The sequence below is a fragment of the Dermacentor variabilis genome, chromosome 9 (genome assembly GCF_050947875.1).
Source record: "Dermacentor variabilis isolate Ectoservices chromosome 9, ASM5094787v1, whole genome shotgun sequence".
In the NCBI taxonomy this organism is placed as follows: domain Eukaryota; kingdom Metazoa; phylum Arthropoda; class Arachnida; order Ixodida; family Ixodidae; genus Dermacentor; species Dermacentor variabilis.
Window position 1 is genome coordinate 139,882,436 of NC_134576.1, and position 23,670 is coordinate 139,906,105.

At 45.3% G+C, this 23,670-nt stretch overlaps 1 protein-coding gene across 1 annotated transcript in view; it reads right to left on the bottom strand.

The window, feature by feature from the left end:
* The window catches only part of LOC142558212 (trissin receptor-like), a 116,175-nt gene extending 95,137 nt beyond the window's left edge, over positions 1–21,038 (bottom strand). The window contains exon 1 of the mRNA XM_075670370.1: positions 20,273–21,038. The gene's annotated coding sequence lies outside the window, so the exon portion shown is untranslated. The remainder of the gene's footprint in view (positions 1–20,272) is intronic.
* Between the last annotated feature and the right edge of the window lie 2,632 nt (positions 21,039–23,670).

Consider the following 23,670-nt stretch of genomic DNA (forward strand, 5'->3'; position numbering starts at 1 on the left):
ACACATGCCTCCTCTAGTTGGGAATATTTGTTTCAGTATGTATTCGTTCTTAGGCAACCAACTCGAGCCTCAAAGAGCAAGGCACTCCCATTCGTGTTATCGTACAGATTTTCCCTTCTAATTTCTTTCTTTTCTTATGTATATCCCCACGGTCTTTCTTGTTTCCATTCCTTGCATCCAATTCCCTGTCTCCTTCTCTCAATTTCTGTCTGATGATTCCTGGCTGTCCTTTGTTGCGCGCGCCATCTGGCATGCTGCTTAGCCAAAACTCCATCCACTCCTCCCCACAAAATGCCTACCCAGCGCCATTCACTCAACTAAAGCAGTCTTGCTTCATAGTAACCAGCTACCAGCAAAACGTTTCACATAACATCCAGGCTTGGGATCTGCTTCTTTCTTTTTCTTTTTTTCCCTCTCTCTGAAGTTGCACCATGCACACGGTCTAAAAGAAAAGCGAATGGCTGCCGAACACCATGCACATAAAAGCAAACTTCAATTTTCAGGAATGTAGCTCTATAGTCTTGCTATTCACTGCGTGCTTGGAAGAAGTAGTCAAGCTATTAAACTGGAAAGGTTTAGGAGTAAGGATCGACGGCGAATACCTCAGCAACCTCCAGTTTGCCGATGACATTGTTCTATTCAGCAACACTGCGGACGAGTTACAACAAATGATTGAGGGCCTTAACAGGGAGATTGTAAGAGTGGGGCTGAAGATTAATATGCAGAAGACAAAAATAATGATAAATCACCGGGCAAGGGAACAAGAGTTCAAAATCACAACTCAGCCTCTAGAGTCTGTGAAGGAATACGTCTACCTAAGTCAACTAATCACAGGGAACCCTGATCATGAGAAGGAAATTCACAGAAGAATAAAATTGGATTGGATCGCATATGGCAGACGTCGTGAGCTCCTGACTGGGAGCTTACCACTATCATTGAAAAGGAAAGAATACAATCGGTGCATTTTACCGGTGCTGACTTATGGGGCAGAGACATGGAGACTAACAAAGAAGCTTGAGAACATGTTAAGGACCGCACAAAGAGCGATGGAACGAAGAATGCTAGGCATAACTTTAATAGAAAGAAAAGGAGTAAACGGGTATAGAGAGCAAACGGGTATAGACGATATTCTAATAGACATCAAGAGAAAAGATGGCGCTGGGCCGGTCATGTAATGCGCAAATTAGATAACCGTAGGACCATTAGGGTGACAGAATGAGTACCAAGAGAAGGGAAGCGCAGTAGAGGACGGCAGAAGACTAGGTGGTGCGACGAAATTAGGAGGTTTGCGGGTGCTAGTTGGAATCGGTTGGCGCGGGACAGGAGAAATTGGACATCGCAGGGTAGAGGCCTTCGTCTTGCAGTGGACATAAAAATGATGATGATGGTGACGACGACAATGATGATGATGATGATTGTGATGATGATAATAATAATAATGATTACGATGATGATGATGATGATTGTGATGACTTATTATTGTGAATATGATGATGATGATGATGATGATGATGATGATGATGATGATGATGATGATGATGATGATGATGATGATGATGATGATGATGATGATGATGATGTAAGAAAGGTTTAGGTTGGTAACCGGCAATTCACGGCAAAATAAAATAGACGCATACAAACCAAAGACCCATATTGAGAAAAGGAAAGACGATCCACGGTTCACCACTTTCCAAGCCGCCTGAGGCTCAGAGAAAATCAAATAGTTCGGAGCCTGAAGATTATTAATTGCCTGTAATGTAAATCGCCGTTGAGAAAACGAAGTCCAGCAAAGCGGCTGGAGCAGTAGATACAGAGCAGTCGTTTGCGTTGGTGGTTGTTTGGTGGTGTTGCGTTCGTAAATGAAATGTGCTTCCCCAAGATAGGAGATAAACAGTTTCGTAAAACGACCGCCCGTTATCCTTCTATATTTCGTCCCCACATGGTCATTTCAGAATGGAGCCTTGCTATGGTTCATTTTTTCAGAGACGCTTCCTTGTTGATATTGTTTCGATTGGCGAGATACCGCAACTAGTGCGATTCTGTAAAAAGTCTTAGTTTCCATGAAGATTCATAGTCAAGTTGGGGCTGACAGATGGAGTAGCACACTGTGGTATAAAAGTTAAAACAGGGATACGGTGCCTCAGACAGGCTGTCCAACGATTCGATAGGTAGACTCATCGTTGCCAAATGCGGTCTTGTTATACTTGAGATGGTAGTTTGAAAGAGTTCTTTTAACACTAACATGTCAAGGATGAATAGGTCACTTTTGAGAAAGATAAGTCCACTTATTGAAACGTCGGTCAGGCTGTCTGAAGCCCTTTACCCACGTTTTTCCAACCTTTAGCCCACTTCGTATGAATGATACGAGTCCTCTAAAATTTGTTATATTTATCTACTCCAGTAACTCGTCTTATGAGCTTCTTATCTCTCTTGGTCTGCAATGCGTTTGGCACAGTAGAAAGCGCGACAACAAGGAGATACCCTACAAAGTAATGTAGGTACTTTTTTCAGGAAACCACTTATGTTCGCAGTGTGCAAGCAGTTCACGAGGCATTGCTGCACTAGATATCCTTATTGGACACGCGTGCATTCGTTTACTTGTGTCATCGGTGCATGTGTTTGTAGTTACTTTCATTTATTTAAAGCTTGAACCGCAGGCCCGCATAATAAACAAAAAATGAGTGGTGTGGTTTTGTGATAAAGGCACAGCAGTTCTTTGAGACGACGGGTTCCGATCCAATGGTTGATATGATAATAATCTCGCTTGTTTGTTTGTTTTTAGGAAGGTCACGCAATGATCTCCATTTATCTTGGTGAAACTACATCATCATGAATACGCATATTGTGTCACCATGCATGCTTCATATGAAAGGCGGTTCCACAGCCCGAATAAACAGCTTCACAAGAGAAAAAAGATATGTAGATATTCCCCCTTCTTTGTGACCTTGCATTGAACGTATCCATCTGCACACATTAGCCGACGGTGCATCTGTGCGCGTATGAAGTTATTATAGAAGCCGGATGAGCTACGCCCCCGGGAGCAGACGGGATGGCTGACCCCGTTTTATACTAATTAGGTCCAGGTGCACGTTCTGGCTTTAAGAAAGCGTGGTACGTAGATGCAGGGCTGTGCAAGATTCGGTAGCGTTCATTCGAGCCAGAGATTGGTGGTATTCCAATATTGTTTAGAAGACAGCGCCGAGCGAGAGCGCAGCGGAAATGAAAGTTCTTAGTTAGTCACAGTCCAGTCCAATTAGCCGCAGCACTCAATCCGAGCAAATTAGCAAATCAACATGCAAGTGCCAGACAGAAGGCAGGCAACAGCTCGAAGGTACAGAGTAGTCAGCGCTTACTAGAAACGTCTAATTAGCATTCGAACACGCACTTTAGCATAAACTTGACCGAAAGGCCTGCTGCCTAATATTTCATTCGCAGGCGACGGCGCATTGGCTATATCTGCCACGTTATACCCGTGCAGTAGATGAAATTACTAGGTTACGTAAGTATGCGTGCTGGTGTTCGTGCGTTAGATGATGCGGTTAGGTTATGTTTAGTGTGGCTTGGTGGAAGAAACACTTTTTACGTGCCAGATGCAATTCGTTTACACGTTCTTTTCTCTCAGTGCTTGCATTTGGTAACGCAAAGTCAATCACGTAATCGTCCGAACGCGCACGCACCCCCAGACGTACGTGGTCACACGGACTCATCAACGGGTAAAACACGATATTGCGATGGCTGCTTATCCGCGGCGTAGTACTTCAATATTGCGGGAGTTTCATTCTAATGTGAACATACTTCCGTTTAATTCCGCTACAGTGTCACCCTGATTTGGCACAATATACGACGGTTGTGCAATAACGATCAAGACTTGTCCTCTGGAACCATAATTTCTGACAATTATTCATCGTCATTCTTATCCCCTTCTATACGCCACGCCTACCCAGTAGGTGAAATTAGTGCGTCTCACAGTTTTAAACCAAGCCTACGTAAGATGAGTGAAGCCGCCTTTGCCAACTTCTTAAAAAAATCGCCTCCAATGCCTTAGCTACACAACGCTCCATGTCAAAGCAATGCATCTTTTTACCGTGAGGTGAATAAAGAAGTGGAAGAGCGTCGCATCTTAGACGATCTTAGAGACGAATAAGTGGATCGTGCCATGCGTCGAGTAACGGCAAAAAGGAAATTGCTTTGACATGGAAGAAACACGGAACAAAGCGGACAAAAGACATTGGAGGGGATTTTTAAGAAGGTGGCAAAGGTGGCTTCACACATGTCATCTAGGCTTGACAGAAACAGGGAGGCGCGTGCACTTCGCTTACTGGAGAGAATATGGCAAGGCATAGAAGGGTCGAACAATCTTAATAAATGCAGGTTTCAGAGCACAAGTCTTGATCTTTACTGAGCGACCCTTGTATGTCATAGCACGCAGTACAGCAATATCGTATTTCGTATCGTCTTTCCTTTCTGCAACTGCGTTCTTTCAGTCTTTGTTCTTTTCATCGGCAATTTAGCGCTCTTGTACCTCAAAAGTACTTCGTCCGTTCACGGCTCCGCATTCAAGAATGCGCACACGTACAAACACACACGCGCTCGCATCTCAACGCGCTGACTGACGACGCTGATCATGCAGAGACATTCTGGACGCCATTGTTACTCGCCCGAAAAATGGGAAGAAAACGGTTTTTTTTTTAAACTTATCGCTCTTTCTTGATGGCCGCTAGGGGGCCGAGCCGACAAGACGGGATAATAATAATAATAATATTTGGGGTTTTAAGTGCCAAAACCACTTTCTGATTATGAGGCACGCCGTAGTGGAGGACTCCGGAAATTTTGACCACCTGGGGTTCTTTAACGTGCACCTAAATCTAAGCACACGGGTGTTTTCGCATTTCGCCCCCATCGAAATGCGGCCGACAAGACGGGATACACATGGGCTCCGAAAACTTTCCATGATTGTGGCGGAAAAAGGCAGTTCTCGAGTCTAGAACTACCATACCTAACACCGGAAGGTCGACGGACTACGAAGACATCGGGATTATACCAGGTGGGCGTTTTTTGAGCCACAAAGGCAGTTTTAATACACTGCCACACCGGTGGCCTGGCTAACCCTACCTAGCTGGGTCTACGACGCCACTGTTCCCACCACTTCGGCGGGAACGACGCCTGACTCGGGAGCGGTCGGGCCCCCGCTTCGCCACGAGACGCGAGGATGGACGTCGTAGAGGTGGAAGGGGAGACAATTTCCCCAGAAGAATATGACGACCAGGGCTGGATTGCGGCTCACGAACGCCGTAATAACGCCAAGAGACGCCCAGACCTCGATGAACGATCCAAGAACATCGGAGACTCGCCGGTTTCAACGGCGTGGACAACCATGAACGCACGAATTCTACAACGACCAATGGCCCCGAGGCAACCGTAGCTACCGGAGGATGACTACAAGGTCATGATCCGCCCGAGAGGTGGGCTCGACATGGCGCAACAACGCATTGCGTACATAAAGGATGGCGTTCTGCTGGCAGCCGCATTGACACCAGAAAATGCCGGAGAAGATACGCTACGAATCAATCCAAGACAAAACACCATGATCATGAGCACGCCGAAACTAGAGAATGCGAAACGCTACAGCCAGATACGAGAAATCCAACTTGGATCGAACACCTACAGTACGGCCGCTTACATTACTGCGCCGGAGAACACCTCCAAGGGAGTCATACACGGTATACCAGAATACGATACGCCTGAAGACGTTGAAAAAAGCCTGGTGAACTGCAGAAACCCTACTATACTACACGCGAGTCGCGTGGGACGCACCGATTCGGTGGTGATAGTGTTTGAAGGTACCTACGTACCACACTACGTGTACTACCGCGGAGCTGAATACCGATGCCTACTATATCGTAAGGAGTACGAAACATGTACCACCTGTGGCCGCCTTGGCCACCGAGCGGATGTCTGCCCGACACCGAACAGCAAGAAATGTCGCGGGTGCGGAACTCTCAATCCACCCGAAGGTCATCAGTGCGAGCCAAGATGCTTCCTGTGTGGGAAGGGACACCTCACAGGAGACAAAAAGTGCCGTGAACGATTCAAGACCCCATATCTTCTCAGAAAAACGCAGTGGAAACAACAACAACAACAACGGAATGAACATCAACCGCAGAAAGCTTTTGTCATCAGCCGCATAGTATATGTAACCCCTTACCTAAATCTCCAAGTAGCAGAAAAGACAAAAATCGAAGGCATCATTAGACGATCATTCAAACAAGCCATAGGTTTACCGATAAACACATCGAATGACAGGCTCCTAGCCTTAGGCGTCCACAACACGCTCGAAGAACTCATAGAAGCCCATACGATAGCGCAATATGAAAGACTCTCACAAACACCTACTGGCAGACACATACTTAACAAGCTTAGATTAACATACCCATCACAGTATGGCACTAAATTAGACATTCCCCACGACATAAGGAAGCAGCTTATTATCCCACCGCTACCCAAAAACATGCATCCCGAACACCACAGGGAAAGGCGGGAGGAAAGGGCAAGAGCTATACAGAGGAGATTCCAACGCTCTCAGGACGTGGTGTACGTCGACGCGGCAGAGAACACGACTAATCAGAATATGTGTATCGTTGCAGTGAACTCGGAAGGTGAGCATAAGGTCAGCGGATCTATTAAAACCAACAGAGCCGAGGTGGCTGAGGAATCGGCCATTGGTCTCGCAATGACTTCCACACTGGCCACGATAATAGTTAGTGATTCTAAAACCGCCATTTTAAATTACGCAAAGGGGCGCATTTCGCCGGAATCACAACGTATCCTGGCAAACTTCCGCGGTGAGCGGGTTGTCCATATCATCTGGGTGCCTGCGCACTCCTCCCTCCCCGGCAATGAGGCGGCCGACACCGTGGCTCGAGGACTCACAAGCCGAGCCACCGGGGCGCCGCGACTGGAGCTGACAGGGGACCGGATGGTTGGCTACAGGGAGATAACTAATCATTACAGATTGGGGAGGGGGCGTTTTCCTCCCGCACACCCATCACTTATTAAGCAGCAGGCGGTGGCATGGCGCCTCCTTCAAACAAATACATATCCAAATCCGGTGACTTATAATCATTATTACCCAGACCAATATTCGGCCAATTGCAAATTTTGTCAAGAAAGGGCGGACCTGGATCACATTATCTGGGCCTGCCCTCGGGCGCCCCGACAGGGCCAAAAAATTCAGGATCGGAAGCAGTGGGAGACCGTGTTGCTCAGTTCGGCCCCCGAAGACCAACTTTTGGCTGTCCAGCAGGCCGAGGATGCCGCTGGAGCTCAAGGGCTTCTGGCCGCCATCTAGGCGGGGTTGGCCCCCCCCCCACCAATCTGCCGGCTATATAAATGAAGGTTATTTCTCTCTCTCTCTCTTTCTTATTTTGCGCCTTTCCTCCTCTCCTTCTCTCACCAATTCGCTCCTCCACGCAGAGTAGCATGTCAGCGATGTCCATACGCCGGCTAAAATATCTGCCTTTCATTAAAGGGCTCTCTCTCTCTCTCTCTCTCTCCGGTCTGGCTGTGCACATTCGAGCACTGCTCCTCCTTCTGCTTCGCCTTCTGATTGGCAACAGCAAAGTGGGGAGCTTCGCTGGTTTTCCCCTTATTTAATCCGTAAGCCTTCGGTGGCTAGAACCCCAGCAAAATCTCTCTTCCTCGAACAAGAACTAATTATGTAAAAGGGCAAAGACATTATTATATTCCGAATTCTTGTTTAATGAACTCCCCATCTCAGTACTGTAGCAACGAAGTTTATCTGGCTTAAAGAAGGCCTTAAAAGAAGAGATATAAAACAAAATAATACTCGAATGAAGCTAACCTTTATATTTGTGTATGTGAGAGTTGCGATTGGTTGCGTGACGCGTTTTGTTTGACGATGACATGTAGCACCTTTGTCGCTCTAGTTGACGTTTTTCTTGGTAATTCGTTGTGTACGTGTTATGGAAAAAGAAGTGGTTTAGTTTATATTTTGGAGCATTTTGTAGAGCTCGAGAACCTGTCAATATGATTTTGGTGCGACTGTCAGGTCTCTGCCATGCAAGCCCTCGGAACTCTTCGGCAGAGCCGGCAAGAAATGCATGTATACAAAGAACTCGCAATAACAGCTATTATTATTATTATTATTATTATTATTATTATTATTATTATTATTATTATTATTATTATTATTATTAAGGTAGTTGTTTTGTTTTCATTCTTGCCCATAACTTTTGGTTGTAATTGCTTAAATTTTTAATATCTTGTTTTTTTTGTGTACCAGCATCACACCTCATTCTGGGCACGTTGATTGATTGATTGATTGATTGATTGATTGATTGATTGATTGATTGATTGATCGATCGATCGATCAAGAATACCCCTAAAAGCCCTCAGATGAAAGCATTATATTGTGAGAAGAGAGAGAACAGTGATGCAACTTATTAAGTAAAATTACAAAATTATACCTTTAGGAGCAACAGGTCTATGACAATAGTCTAAAGGGAACACGTGCATTAGGTAATAAGTATTACATTTATTTTTACTTCTCTTGTAAAATTTGCTGACCGTTACCTTGATTAACTCAATTTCTGGTGACTGTCATAACTCATATTCATATATAGATCATACACAACACTCGCCAGATCCCTATAAACCCTTGTATCGATACCTCAGAAATTAACGCGGTCCCTTGGCATTCATAAAGCATGAAAGCCAAAAGAAAATGATCGCACCGTTTCTAATCACAAACTATGTTCGCCGTTACATCAAACTGGATACTCTTTCTCATCTCCACGCTGCTCGATCATGACGTTCATATCCACTCAGCAGACGAAGCGCTATCACCGCGCCATCTAGATAAACAAAAGAGCGCAGCAAAAATACAATATTGACACGTGTACTTGTCTTTGTCGGGCGACCACTTCTCACCGCCTAACAAATGTTATCGCACAGCGCAGGACGCGCCTGCATGTATTGGAAGTTTCTGGAATGTTATCGATGGTTCCATCCGCTGTCCGTGACCGAACCTTGTGTAATCTGATTGCATGTGTGCGCAACGCAAATAATGTAGAACTTTGTGGAAGGCACGCGGGTCCCAGCGATTACTCTGGAACATTCGACGACTGATGTATAAAAGCCGACGAGCTTGACCCGCTCATCAGATTTTCGACGATCGCCGACCGTGTTCGCCGCTATCGTTGTCCTATAAATGTAGCCTGTTTTTGTGGGCACAGGTTCGCCCAATAAAAGTTAGTTTTTTCTTTCACAGTATTGCTACTGCGTTCTTCTAAGTCAGCACCACGTGACAATATTTAACTGTTCATTCTCGTTAAATTGGTTTGCTTTACAGAATCTTCCTAGCTGGCATTCTTCGCAGACATTAATTATTTAGCGTTAACGACGAGTACATCTGCATATCCTTTTTAGGCTGTTCAAATGTTAATTTCTCAGTATAACCTTATTCTAATTGACATAAATTTAATGTTAGACACTAATAAAGTATGGGCCCTTTCCGATGTAATTATTTAATCAATAAATTAATTATACCCTGGGCGCTTTCTCAACTGCCGCTTAGAAAAAAAGATGTGAAAATGACGTACGTGTAACAAGTAAACATCGATTGTGCAAACACGTAGATCGCTACAACAGCACGGCGCGACGATGTACGTAATCACGTTTCATATCTTTGGCCATCCGTTCTAAGCATGAGTATATACAGCTTGCTCAAACACAATAATGAACAGATAATCATGCATATATAACGCACATATTGAAATCTATGTGCAGTGGTTAAATAAGTACTGTGCAGGTATTGGCCATGCATACAGTAGTCCTTATTTTCATTCTATGTAACGTTTATTTCAAGCAATGTTATATTATGCACCACTAAGTCCGCAAATTCGCTTCATTGCATTTCGTCTAACGTTGTACATTTGTTGTTATAAAAGTTATAAATAAACAGGGATAAGGTGCCTCAGAAATGCTGTCCAACGTCTCGATAGGAGAACCTATCTTCGTCAAAGGCAGCCTCGTCATCTTCGGCAGGTTAGTTTTAACGGGTTAGTGGAGTGACGTTACGTGCGGTCGTTGTCGATGGCGGCTGGCTATAAAGGGAGGGACTGAAAGGAAAAATGAGAGAGGTAGTTTGACGGCTCTATGTGTGGTTTCTAAGACGAGGGGGCAAGAGCAGGAGAGTGGGAAGCCGGCAGAAGAAAAAAGAAAAGAAAAAGAATGGAGAAAGATAACATAATACGGTGGGGTGTTCGGGGAGCGAGAGGTTAAGGAACCTTCAGAGGTGTCGTAGGCGGCGTGTGTTTGTGATTTTAGAAGAGCCGGTGAGTAGGTCAGTGTGAAAGTAACAAAAATAAATCAGTTGAAAGAATGACTTGAAGAGCGTAGCAGCAATGCGCAGGATAATTTTAAAGGTGCTAAGATGGCGACACGGAGTCTGGGGGCAATGGATAGGGTAGTTGCAAGGCAGCAGCTTGGTCCTTTCGGCGAGGTTAGCCTCACTAGCTCGGCGCAGGATTCGTCGCAGTGGCACACCCAAGTAGCGCGACCCTGTGTGGCCAAGGCGCCGAAAGAGGTATCGTGGCGTCTGGGACTTTGTAATGTGTCGGTGTGGTTGTTTCAAAGAAGAAAGCAAGAGAAAGTTAAAAAAATTTACCAGGACGAAAGGATAAAAACGGAAGAAAGCTAGGAGAATGAAAGCAGAAAAAACGGGAGGTGCAGGGGAAAAGGGGTCATATGGTTGATATATGCGTAAAGGCGTGGAAGAGAATAATAAATTGAGTTTTGAGGGGGAGGCAGAGAAGAAAAACTGCAAGAAGAGGACTAGGGGAGATTGAGAATCGAGGTTAGCTGGTGGCGTAACGGGTTTTGTGCCTTTGTTAAGGATATGAGAGTTTCCGGTTCAAGTTACAGCTTCTAGCGATTCTAGGTTGCCACGTGCCAAATGGATCTCCGTCGGGCATTTACACTTGTGTACGAGCTATGATTCCCTATATTTCCTCTTGCGAGGTGAACAAAAATTCGTTTGTCGTACTCTATATATTACAAATTGTTCATTGAACAATTTATTCTATGAACAAGAAATGTTCATTGAAGTGGCTGATTACTGCTTTAGGTGTGTTGCGTTTAGTATCTGGGTGATGGCCGCTGAGTCTTGTATGAATTGGTTGTCCAGTCTCATCTATGTATTGTTTGTTACAAGCGGCACAATCTAGACAGAGACTACGTTGCTTGACGTGCAGCTGAAACCCGAAGTTACCTTGCGGAGATAATCCGGCGCTGTACTTTTTACTGTAGCAGCAGATTGTACATGTTTGCATATAGAGCACTTGGGATGGCCACAGGGACCAGATGTTGGTTTCGTCTTTATCTTTAGCCTGGTATGTACGAGAATGTCCTTGAAGGAAGGAATCAAGCAGGAAGAAATAGAAAGACAAGTAGGTTAGCCAGTTCTCAGACCGGCTGGCTACCCTGTGCGGCAGAAGGGCGTAAGGGGAATAAAAGATAATAGAAAACAGATATTGCAAAAAAAGGAAAGAAGTTCCAAAATTCAGGAAAAAAGGAAAAGATAATACAGCACTGCTTAAAGTCTGTCTCTAAGACCAGTTCTCCACATGAAGCGCAACAATGCTTTCAAAGCCACCTGTGCTGAGGACGGTCTCGGCCAGTGTCCTAGGACCCTTTCCTCCGACAAAGGGCGTTTGTCAAGACTATCTAGTACTCTTGAAAGTTCTTTCCTGGGGTTACTGAAACTGGAACACTCACAGAGAAAGTGGGCGGTTGTTTCCTCGCAGCTACAGTTATCGCATGTTGGCCATTCCGATCCGAAATGAGTACGCATTCGTGAAGGCCACGCCAAGCCACAAACGGCACAGAAGCGTCTCCTCAGCTCTAGATAATCCTGACAGAAGACAAAGCCGTAGATTTGGATCCAAGTTCTGAGAATGTCCTTGAGGTTAGTGCTGCGCCTGCAGGCTACTCTGGGCGGGTTGGGAAAGATCTCTTTAACCTTCTGGTTGCTGGTTAGAATTGAGTAGTATTTACTGAGGATGTTGTTTATAGTTCGGGAGTGCGTTTGAGAATTCAGTAGTAAGAAGTGGCATTGTTGCTTTTGTTATTTTAGGGCGTGGTTTGAGGACCTTGGCTCGATCAAGTTTGGTTGTAGCAGTGTAGGATTTTACATCGAAGCTGTCTGTGGATAGGATCTGAAAAAAATGTGTCCCTCCCCCCCGCCTTCCCCGAGATGTTGACAAAAACAAATTATCATGTGGGCCGAACCTGCTGATACTGCAGAAAGGGTGCAAGCTCAATGGCACATACCCCTGTAGGCTCATGGACCTGTAACGCGCCCTTGAACTACCCTTGTCACACATGGAAGCCAAAGAGGTCGAAGGCACACGGGTAAGGACAGATGTTACTGGAAAAAAAAATGATTTGCACAACTTTTTCAAAAAGGAGTGTTAGAAAATTCTCGGGGCCAACCGCGTAAACGTGGTGGCGCCACTTCTCGCGCGTTCGTCGTCGTCTTCTTCCACAGCTGGCTCCGTTGCCGTTCATCATTCGAGCGTAGAATTTCACTTCTTTTCCGTCGTCGTAATGGGGATTGCTTGAGCCATTGAGCCATTGCTTAAGGGGGTATGAGTCATTCATTGTCTCACGCGACGGACACATTTAATAACAGAGTTACGCGAATGTCCGTGCGTGCCTATATCGCCACGGTGACCACAGCTTAGCACAATGGGTTATGTTCGTAACTTTGTTCAGTATTCTGGGTCACCTATATGTCGTGCACTAAACAGCTTCACTGGTCATCCACCTTCACAGATTGGAATGGCACTGCATGTCTTGAAGGGCAGTCTTCGGGTTGTTCCTGCTTGATCGGGCTTCTTTGAGGTGACCGAGTCTATATATGTATAGTAACGGTTTGCGACGCAAATGCGACGTAGTCGTGGGCCTTGACCTTTAAAAATATCTTGTTTGCAATGTCTGTGATGGTGGCTTGTACATTTAAGGTGCTGTTATTTATCGAAAGGCTTCATCGTTGTCTTCAATGCCGCATAGTCAATATATATTGTGTCCAGAAAGTTTATGCCCTCAGTTGAAGATTCCGACGTGAATTTTGTTGTTGAGTGAAATATTGACCACTCTTCCAAGACTGTGAAGAGGGGTGGAAGCGAAGCTCGGGATCCGCGGCTCTTCGTTGTCGTAACGCCACGGCTTCGCGCTCCCTCACGGCGAGGTCGGCACGTCGACGACGAGCCTTTTAACGCGACAGCGTTAAGGAGCTCGTGTTGCAGAAAAGCCAGTGTTGTCGGTGTCAGTGCCGGCGGCGTTGGCCGTGAGCGATAAATCCCGGCAGGCACTTCATGAATAAAAAGCAACTTGCAAGATGGGCTGGGTGAGAATCGAACCAGGGCCTCCGGAGTATGAGACGGAGACGCTACCACTCAGCCACGAGTTTTTTTTTATTACCGGCTTGGCAAAAGAAAATACAATGTGAGTATTACATGGCCATAAAAGACCACAAGTCAATTCCGGATCAGTGTGGTGAGATAAGAACGATGTAGACTAGTCACTTTGTCCAAAGCACTTAGCCAATCAGGAGGATTACTCTGTGCACAGAAAAATTCGCCTATATATAACACACTTTCAATGAAGTATTCATGTGCTGGGGTCTGAACAATGCGCTCATGCCTAATATCCAAACGCGTTCGCCACACACTGTGTATGCACAGAAGCATTAACAGATCGACAGGTACTCCCTCTGTTTCCGCGCATGGCAGGAAGCGTATCCCGAAAGCACTTAACGGCAATTCCTTTTTAAGGCTACGTTTTAGAATGTCCCACAAAAACACTGCGTCATGACAGTCCAAAAAGATATGCTCAATCGTCGCCGGTTTTTTGCATATAAAGCAATTCACAGACCAAGGTATAAAAATGCCTTTGCTTTGCAGCCATGGTTTCACTGGGAGAGTGCCTGTATGTAGTTGAAGAAAGAAAGATTTAACAGAAGCTCTTATCGGCATTCGTTTAACTCTCTAAAGAACATCTCGTTCTGAACCTAAAACAAATACTGTACGATACAACGGTACAGGCAAGAATACATCAACAAGATCTTTGTACAACTTCTTACTAGTAACAGCGGCCAGATATTCACTAGAAAATCTTGCTTTTAGTATTCGGGAAGACGCGACCACTTCACGCAAAAAAGCACTTAAAGGCATTGGCCCCGTATACATGGACGACACTACATAATCAGGCAACGAATCGCCCAGCCTAGCTTGAATCATTGTTCTCAGAAAAGCATCCATTTGGTCACGCAAAAAAATAAACCTGCTTACAATCTGTTTGAGGAACAAATGTGACAACCCCAGCCCCCCATTCAACACTCTATGGAACAGATTACTACGACTTGTGCGTTCCCATGTTGAGGCCCAAATAAACATCGCAAATATTCTATGCAGCTTTTGCACAGACATCCTCGTCAGGCATAACGCTTGCATCACATAAAAAATTTTAGCGACTAAAAACAAATTACACACGGTGGCTCTTGCAAACATTGAAAAATTATGTCCTCCCCATTTGCCGGTCTGGGTTTTCATTCGCACTACTTCATTGTCCCAATATTTTTTGCTATTTCGATAATGTTCGAGGGGGACACCTAGGTAGGTGCCTGGAGTTACCGCCCATTGCATGTTACAAAACGTCTCAGGCTTGTATTGCCAATTCCCATGCCAGAAACCAAGACACTTGTTCCAGTTAATCGCACTTCCACTTGCAGTACAAAATTTTACAGCCTCTTGTACAACTGCTTTAACACTGTCATGGTCCGTACAAAACACTGCTACATCATCAGCATATGCTTAATCTTGAAGTTCAGTTTTATGAAAAGTGTAACCCCGGATGTTTCGGCTCTTCAGCAGCCGCAAACAAAAGGGCTCGAGGTAGAGAGCGAAAAGCAGGGGGGGGGGGGGGGATAAAGGGCAGCCTTGTCTCACAGACGACTGCACAGGAATACCATCACTTAACTGCCTATTAATTATCAGCTTCGCTATACAACCATTGTACATCATTTTAACACCTTCTGTAATAACAGCTCCAACATTGATATGGTCTAGGATCGAGAACAGAACTTCGTGTACAACTTTATCGAACGCCTTGTGCAGATCTAATTGCAACATGGCCACGCGCCCATACATTCCGTCACAGCATTCAAGGACAGTTCTAGCTGTGTGAACATTGGTAAAGATTGACCTGCCTTTTATGCCGCATGTCTGATGTGGCCCTACAAGTGACTTTATAACACTTTGAAGGCGTCGAGCTAAAATCTTCATGAATATTTTATAGTCCACGTTTGTTAGACTGATGGGACGGTATGATTCAACAGACTGTAACTTAATCGGATCATTAGTTTTAGGAATTAGTACTACGTGGGACGCTCGGAAGGATGGAGGACTTGCTTTCATTTCATAGACTTCGCTAGTCAGCCTGTCAAGTGCGACTGCCATTTCTGTTCTAAAGGCTTTATATAGAGATGCACCGAGACCGTCTGGCCCAGGCGACTTGTTTGAACTAAGCTCCAGAATCGCTGATTCAATTTCCTCAGCCGTAATACTGGCTTCTAGAGCATGCGCAAGGTCATCCTCTAATCTCGGCATCAGCGATAGGAATTCTGTTCTGAAGTAGTCAGTGTTGGGAGTATGAAGGCTGAATATATCTGTGTAATGTTCGACGAATGCCTGCTTGATTATTTCTCTTCGATTTGTGATTTGGTTTTGATAGCATATTTCCGTTATCTCTTTCGACAGGGCATGCCTTTTTTCATCACTGAGCGCGCGTTTGGTAGGCGTCTCTCCGGACCACAGTTTTTCGTTACGCGCCCTTATCACTGCGCCCTGGTACATTTCTTCGTCTATTGCCTCGAGCTTAGTTTTAGTCTCTTTAATTTCTTTTGTGAACAATCCCGGCTCGTAGCACTCCGTACTTAGCATAAAATCTAGGGCACTCTGCAGCTCTTTAACTCGTTGTTTTTCTTTTCGCCGAAGCGCACATGATCTATCAATAGCGGCTATTTTAATATCACATTTGAACTACTCCGATACTTGCATAAATCTTCCGGAGTTACATCGCAGCATGTTCGCTATATAATCCTTGACTTTAGTCACGTACTCTTCATCTTCCAGTAATTTATCATTAAACTTCCACAAGTCCCAATTAAATTTCGCAGCTATTCTGTTCGTACCGATTGTAACCATGACTAGACAGCGATCACTAAAAGAGACATAGATCGTCTGGTAGTCAGAACATAACAGCGAACATTCGACAGGAACATATATACGGTCCAATCTAGCATGACTGCCTCCCTGAAAGTGAGTGTACATTGCCCGGCCTTCATGCGTCGATATCAAGCCTACATCTTCAAGGTCATGCTCACCTACAATTTCGGAAAGTAATTCGGCGCTCCGATCTCAAAAAGAACGGTTTGTTGTCCTATCCTCTGGTCTACAGACGCAATTGAAATCACCAAGCAAGATCACCCGCCTTTCAGTAAGCAGGATAGGCTTCACCTGTCGGAAGAAACTCTCCCTTTCAGCAATTGCATTCGGAGCGTATACACACACAGCTCTCCAAGCCACTCCATCCGATTCAAAATCACAAATTACAAGACAACCACTTTCACTCGAGACCACAGTATCAACAGCCCCCAATACCATTTCTTTAAAAAATAACGCATCCACCCGCTCTTCCAACAGCATGACATACGCAAACGCTGTATCTGCTACGATAGACCGCTACCATTGTGTCTGTTTGTTCTTCGTCTTCAATTTTAGTTTCCTGAACCGCGAGCAAGTCTATTTCGTTTTCTAGCAGAAGGCGGTTCAGTTGCAGTTGCCTTCTACGCGCCGACAGGCCCCTTACATTAAGCATAGCAACACGTAGGCTGGACGTGAGGTTGGGAGCCATCTAAGGAAAAGGGAGACGCCGATCAGCCTACTCACACATCAAACAGGGTGAAACCATATCCACTAAGGCCTCCCCTTCTGACTGCCGGGCGTGAACTGGCGGGATATGGCGGGCGCGAGGCGAGCGAACATGCGATCACACCCTTTCCGTCCTCTGAAGCAAAGGGACGCCTGTCATCGGCTCGCGCCTTGCGCTGTGTCTACTTTTTTATGCTGTAAAACACCACTTTAAAGAGCGCGTATGATGAACGGACAGTGTCTGAATCGGTTAGCGTGGTGGTCTCTCAACCCGTAGGTCAAATTCGCAGCCCGACAAGCAATTTCTATTTCCGCGCGGCTTTCCGTACAGCAACACCAACACCGACTCCGACACGAGTGAGGCCACACAAGTTTCGCTTGAAAAGATTTTAAGAATCTTACAAATATATCCAGACTCTCCTGATCCGGTCCTCATATTATAAATATGTCTATGAATCGTAAGTTTGTGTGGGGCTTGTCTCTGCAGTCAGACAGGAACATATTTCTAGTTCTAGAAATATGTTCGCTTAGGTTGGAGCAAAAGATGCACCCATGCTTGTCGCAAGTATTTGTGGGTAGTAAGATTCCTCAAATTCCAAATAATTAGTTGTTAGGTTTAAGAAGAGGCAAGTAGACCTCAATAGATTCATGCAGTGCGTTTGCACAACGTTTCTTTAATCGAAGATAAGGCGAGTTGTTGCTAACTTCCACTTCGCCCTGCCCTCTGCTAGCCACCTGGTTAGCTCAGATGGTAGAGCGGCTGCCCCGGAAAGGTGGTAATCTTGGGTTCGAGTCCCAGACCAGGACGAATTTTGCTTCAACTTCCAGGCTTTTCATTCGAGGAACCCGGATGGGTTTCCTTTGTAGAAATTGCTACGATTGGGTGGATGTCTCATTTTCCCTTTATGAATTACTTCTCTCCACGTTTCGGGTTCCCGCAGTGCTATCAGGATAAACCATCAGAGATTTTAATGTTGGTGTGCAGGGCTGTGACGTCAAGTGTTGCGAGAATTATGTTTTGCGGTAGTGTGCCTTTAGTATTAATGTAGTCCTTGCGCTTAGTTGTGCTTCTATGCACGCAATGAACTTTTAATGCGACATCCGAAACAAGACTACGCAAAAAGTGGGGAAAGAAAGAGGGGGTACTTCTGTTAGCATCGGCACATGGCCGTCGCTTACAAAACGCAACCTTATGCCACCTGAACTACATATAAAAAAATATTGTTAAGTACTGCTAAAGGCTCCAATAAAGTAAAATCGTTCTATTATATTTCTAAGAGCTTTGGCCAAGCATTGTGCACAGCTTTGTGAAACGTTCTTTACACTCTCAATAAAGATATGCAAGAACGACACGGCTTTATTTATAGCGCTCCGTGTAATTCTTTTCATTTACTCAGATGCTCAACACGCGAGATAATACGCCACCTGCGGTCCCTTGCCTTTCACAGCGCTTCGCAGTCACTCAGGCTACGCGAGCGCCGAATGTGTACCCTGAAGTTTTAAAAAAAATTACATCCCGGGGTATTACGTGTAAAAACCAAGATCTGATTATGAGGCACGCAGTAGTGGCGAACTCCCGATTACTTTGAAGTCCCCCGTTTTCTTGGCCAGTTTGCTTTTGCAGCCGGAGATTTGATGCGCTTTAGTCGTTGAATTTTGCAAGCCATTTGTAAACGAATTTCTGCTGTACAGTGAAAAATAAAACGGAAGATTATATGGACCATAGCACATATTTTTGGGCTAGTTGGTCCAATACTGTACCCAAGAAAGTTGCCCGAGGCGTAGCGTCGCGGTGACTTAACAGGTAAAGCACCCCACGCGTAATGCAGAGATGCGAATTCGGTCCCCATTTACGACAAGTTACCCCTTCGGCCACTTTCATTTTTCCTTGCCTTACTATTTATACCTTTCAATTAAGCTTAACAATTACTTTCCCTATGCCTTTTCTGGCTGCGTTAATTATTACTTTGTGTGAGTGCGACTAACGAAAAGTGACCCCTGCAGCTCACCCTCTTCTTTTACTCGCGGCCATAGATAGACAAGTACGGTGCGCTAACTTACAATTTCAGTCATTGTTAGTGCACCTTTCTCGTCTTTCTACGCGTCGCTTAAGCGCTATGGTCCACGTGTCACTACGAACAAAGCTTTAGGTTTGGAATGTTAGTGCGATGAATGTGAACAGTTAATTCAGGTTTCAGATTATGAAGACGCCGTGACCAACAAAACCGACACGGTGGTAAAATTATTTTAAGCAGATTAAATGCATGTGAAAACAAGTATCAGCTCAAGATTTCTGCTGGTGACATACAGACTGCAGTAATGGCTTGCTAAGTAGTTTTATTCACGCAGTTTTAACATCACATTATAGAAATCATCAGATTCAAACGTTCTTGAGCGTGAGATATTGTCCCCATATCAAATATGTGAGAACGGACTTCGTGTGCAAAGGTTTATTTTTTTATGACAGGCCTCCAGGTGTTTCGTGCACATGGCAACACGGAGTTATTCAGCATTGAAGTGTGAACTGCAACTCAGTAACGCAAAGAATAGAATATGCCCAAGAACACGAAGGTGTCAGACGCGTACTGACCGCTGATAGCATTCACAGTTTGCTCAAGCTAATAAATGGGCTAGGATACCAATCATGTTCAAAGGTTATTGAATGTGACACTAAGATTTAGTGACCCCCTCCTCCCCCATGTATGCTTTACACTGCTTGTTAGCGTTTCATTGTTTGCTTGTTTTTTGCGCCATCTTTTTTAAGCTCGAAATGCACCAACTGGATCGTGAAAAGCATCAAGAGAGTGATTTGGTTCCTTGAATACGTGCAATGCTGTTTATAATATTTCTGTGCGCATGCGGTTTTTTTATTTTATGCAGACTTCAATCAGCTGTTTCATAGCTACGCAACAATTTGTATTGTTTTTTTTTGCGCATTAGAGTGATCGAGACTAGTTTTCAATTATTCCGTTAGCTGGTCAATGCAAGGAATTAAGGATGTCACTTCAGCATGCCCAGAGTATTGTTTAACTGGGTGTGGAACAGGTCAGCCGTGGTTAACAACGTAACTGGTCGCGGTTTAAAGACAGCAGCATCAGCTGACGTTGCGGGGCCAAGCTGAATCGCCAACTGTGCGAACGGATCACTAACACCTCCTTAATGGAAATGGCTGCTGAAAGAGAGACTAAACAGTCTAAGCAAACTCGTGCGGAAAGTCCGGTCTGTTGACATTTATGTCGAGACTGCTTATCGCCACTTACCACGCGACGACAGCTTCAGCCTCCTGTTATCCGTGCGTCACTCCGGCGTCGTGACGATGCTTTCTTCTGGTCCAAACGGCACTGCGAGGATGGGAATACTCAAATGCGTGGCCTGTAGGCACCCATGGACGTTCACCAAACTTGTTCACGTGTGGTTACATGTTTCGACGCCCAGGACCAATCGCATCCTCATTGGGTCCCGCACAGGCACGAATCAACAGGTCAAAGACGAACATCCGAGACAAAAATAACTCTCGCGAAAGTCCACGTTCTCGCACGGACTTCCTCGCAAAAACAGGGGAATCCTTAAGGCACCGACAGTAGCATCTTATATAACGCAGCAAAAATGCAACCAGTGACTGTACTTCAAGTCATGCCGGCAACAAAACTTCGCCGCACAAGGCCTTCTTTCTTCAAGGAATTCCGGCGTCTTGATATTGAACTTGCACTTCACTTTGACCCTCCGCAGATGAGTATACCACGGTTGGTGCGCGAGCACAGAAGCACCGACAGTTTAGCCACCATTTCACCGGTCATGCGCGAGTGGATGCCGATATCTTGAACGAAGAAACGGTCCCGGCGCAACTGCAGTGACGAAGAACTCGAGCTACCCGGGAAAAGACAGGAAAGCTTCCTCGGATCGTCGCGTTTTTCTTTTACTTTCACGAAGTGCCCCTAACTTTGGGCAGCGCGCGAGTGCGCGAAAAAGTTTCGAGGCGACCAAGCCCTCGCCGCTTCGTTTTTCGATCTGAGCATCCCGCCAGTGCCTCCGAGCGCACAGGGCCGGGAATGAAAGGGCGAAAGAAAAGAAAGACGAAGGAACAGTAACGCGCAAGCGGTGCGGCGGCGCCATCTGTTAGCGGGAAGTGCCAACGATGACCTGGCAACGCGCTGGTCGCTACCGCCCTCGCTCTATGGTGACGGGCGAGCACCAATGAGATCTACCGGAATACCTTGCGAAAGGAAAAGTGTGAAGCGGCGACTGGAAGCGTAAAATAGAACTTCTGCTTCAGAAACTGCCCACTGAAGGTCGTCATCTTTTTTTTTTCTTGTCCGTAATTTTCGTTCATGGGATGGAAAGGAGAAATAGAGCTATTGAATTGCGATTTTCTTTGTGGACCCCAGTCACGCCACTGCCGAAGAGAAAAAGAAAACAAAATGTGAACGATAACCTACAAAGAAATATAGTACGTGTTTGGCGATGCGCACCTCCCAAGTGGCAACTTTTGTTTTACGCTTCACCCATTGTTGAAAAAAATCCTTTCCGTCTTCAACGAGTGTTGCGTGCAAGTGCTGCATAGTGCCAGAAGTTTCACGCTTAAGGCAGCACTGTGCCAACGCATCACTTTTATTTCGGCAAAAGCCAATTGAATGGAGGCTAAAAATTAACGGTAATAAGCTGAGGTAGGCGAATAAGACTGTCCAGACTCTTTATCGCATATTTGGCAGCGAAACCATTACTTAAAAGCGGATAAAATTAATACCACGGTCACGCTTGCTGAATTTCATGGCCAGACCGCGCTGCCGCAGCATCACTCTCATGTCACTTATATTACGGTATTTTCACCTGGTTGGTTAGTTTACAGGTACCTAAAAGATTTTCCAAACTTTTCAGTTGAGTCTTTCGTTTGACCATAGGCAATGATATCCTTCTTTAACCACGAACGACCATCTGATATCCTATCATCATCATGATGAGCTTGGTTACGCCCACTGCAGGGCAAAGGCCTCTTCCATACTTCTCCAACTACCCCGGTCATGTACTAATTGTGGCCATGTTGTCCCTGCAAACTTCTTAATCTCATCCGCCCACCTAACTTTCTGCCACCCCCTGCTTCCCTTCTCTTGGAATCCAGTCCGTAACCCTTAACGACCAGCGGTTATCTTCCCTCCTCATTGTATGTCCTGCCCATGCCCATTTCTTTTTCTTGATTTCAACTAAGAAGTCTTTAACTCGCGTTTGTTCCCTCGCCCAATCTGCTCTTTTCTTAGCCGTTAACGTTACACCCATCATTCTCCTTTCTGTAGCTCGTTGCGTCGTCCTCAATTTAAGTAGAACCCTTTTCGTAAGCCTCCATGTTTCTGTCCAGTACATGAGTACTGGTAAGACATAGCTGTTATACACTTTTTTCTTGAGGGATAATGGCAACCTGCTGTTCATGATCTGAGAATGCCTGTCAAACGCACCCCAGCCGATTCTTATTCTTCTGATTATTTCCGTCTCACGATCCGGATCCCCGGTCACTACCTGCCCTAAGTAGATGTATTCCCTTACTACGTCCTGTGCCTCGCTACCTATTGTAAACTGCTGTTCTCTTCTGAGACTGTTAAACATTACTTTAGCTTTCTGCAGAATAATTTTTAGACCCACCCTTCTGCTTTGTTTCTCCAGGTCAGTGAGCATGCATTGCAATTGGTCCCCTGAGTTACTAAGCAAAGCAATATCATCAGCGAATCGCAAGTTACTGAGGTATTCTCCATTAACTCTTATCCCCAATTCATCCTAATCCCGGTCTCTGAATACCTCCAGTAAAGACGCTGTGAATTGCATTGGAGAGACCGTATCTCCCTGCCTGACGCCTTTCTTTATTGGGATTTTGTTGCTTTCTTTGTGGAAGACTACGGTGGCTGTGGAGCCGCGATATATATCTTTCAGTATTTTTACACGCGGCTCGTCTACACCCTGATTCCGTAATGCCTCCATGACTGCTGAGGTTTCGACTGAACCAAACGCTTTCTCGTAATCAATGGAAGCTATATATATCATATAGACGCTGTCAAAATCTCACGTCACTGGAATCTAGAGCGGGAGAAAGAGAGAGCAAAGAGAAGAGAGGCAGGCAAATTAACCAGACGAGCGGCCGGTTTGCTACGCTACACTGAGGGTAAGGGAAAGGGCTAGCAGAAAAAGAAAAAGAGGGAAAGAGCAAGGAATATGTGCACATGGGAGGATGCACAGGGACACTTGAGCGCGAATATTAAGGTGATCTCGCCACCTTTCTTTTCAATTCCTCTTTTTCTTGTTTTTTTTCTTGTGAGTATTTATAACGCGCTCCACTAGCAACGGATACGCTGACCAATCTTGTATTCTGTAATTGTACTTTACAACTAAAGCTTAACCTACTATTCGCCTATGGCGGCCCTTTCTTCCGAACAATATTTAATAAGTATGTTTTGTTATCGAAAATTGTTTTGTTATTCTGAAAAACGATGTGAGGCTTGTTAAGATTTAAGGTTTTACCGCGGTACAGAGATCGAGTTCAAAACACGGCTGCCACGACGAGTTTCCGGTTCCTGCAGTTGCTTCCGGCTCCTGCAGTATACGAAGCCGTCGCCTTCGAGATTGGCATTTTCCTACTCCACGAAAGTCGTCGAATGAAAGCGCATTTGGGATATCG